Genomic DNA, 1,487 nt, shown 5'->3' with positions numbered 1-1,487 from the left:
TGTTATTTCATTGTATGCCACAGTGCCCCAAATGTTCTAAAACACCAGCCTCTTCTCTGCAACCTCCCTAGGCCTTGCCCAAGTCCAGCAACTTTCGACTTTGTCTGACATTTGATTGTATAAACCCAGCTTGAGGACAAGGACGGCTTCCCCTAAAAAAAAAAAAAGCTCAGGAGCTGAACATCATCCATTAATTTTTTTCTTTGACATGCAGACTAGCGGTGCAGGGGGGAAAAGCTGTAAGAGTAATAACCAACTTGATCCATAATTGGCTTCTGTACAACACTTGTTACCCATTACCCAAAAGGGTTGAGCTCAGCCACTATTTCTGTTAACCGTTCTGCCAAAGAACTTTACCTTTACCAACTTATTGTGCATAAGGAACTTATTAACACACTCACACAAGCGTGCATGTGCACCCACACATCATCCCGCCATAGTTAAACAGAATTTCACTACAAAGTAATTATTATCAATTGACCATCAGAAGGATGACCAAAACCCCTACCTCAGGCATCAAATCAACTGCAAAATATCCCTCGTTAACTAAAGCCGAGAAAAACAAAAAGTCTGATAATGAGTAAAGTAGGTTGAGAGATTCAACTAAAAACTGGGACATAGTCCAAAACCTTCTGTAAAAAAACTAAATTAAGAAAGTTCACTTGCTATAGTGTTTAAGACTTTGGTATAAGGTCACACGTGGCTGGCTCAGTAAACAAGAAAGTGCATGAGAAAGACTGAAAAATTAACTTCCAGCATGGGTTATTAATCCAGCCATATTTCAGAGAACACTGCCCCCTGGCAGAAGAAAACCTAGAACTATAAACAAATCTCTCAACAGTCTCAGCCCCTGGAAATCATTCTGTGGTTCTCAAACTTTATTGGGCATTAGAATCACCCTGGAGGCTTGTTTAAAACACTGATGTTTATGATGTTTATGCCTGATGTTTAGTCCCCAAGATTTTGATTCATTAGGTCGTGGCAAGGGTGGGGAGAAGAAAGAGCAGTTTAGGGGCCAGACAAGGACTGGCACAATAGGATATTTTGATGCAAATCGTATAAGAACCACATTTAGAGAAATGGAGCATTAGAATAAATTATTCTGAATTAAGTTGTTTATGACCTGCACGTTGAATTGTTTGGCTTACTTCATAATGGAGTTTTAACATATTATTAATAGCATTCACTATTAATTGGACATTAAGGTTTAGTTGTCTTAATGACAAACTTTGGCTGTTCCTCCAGGGGAATCATCTGCAAACTGCAAGCAGCAGAGCAGTATTTTATTTACTTTGCTGCTAGTACAAAGCAGCAGTGTATGTATTGCTTAATTGCAATACAGTAGTTGCATTTATACAAATGCACAGTCTATCTTTTCATGAAATGCTTCTATGAATCCTTGTTCCAAGCCCTGATTAGATAAGACAGCTTGGAGTGAACAGTGAAATTTGAAACATATGTAATTAAGAGTTGTCACTCTTGCTGCC

This window comes from Propithecus coquereli, unplaced genomic scaffold, assembly GCF_000956105.1.
Source record: "Propithecus coquereli isolate 6110/MARCELLA unplaced genomic scaffold, Pcoq_1.0 Scaffold247, whole genome shotgun sequence".
Classification (NCBI taxonomy): domain Eukaryota; kingdom Metazoa; phylum Chordata; class Mammalia; order Primates; family Indriidae; genus Propithecus; species Propithecus coquereli.
Note: the sequence above shows the minus strand (reverse complement) of the source record.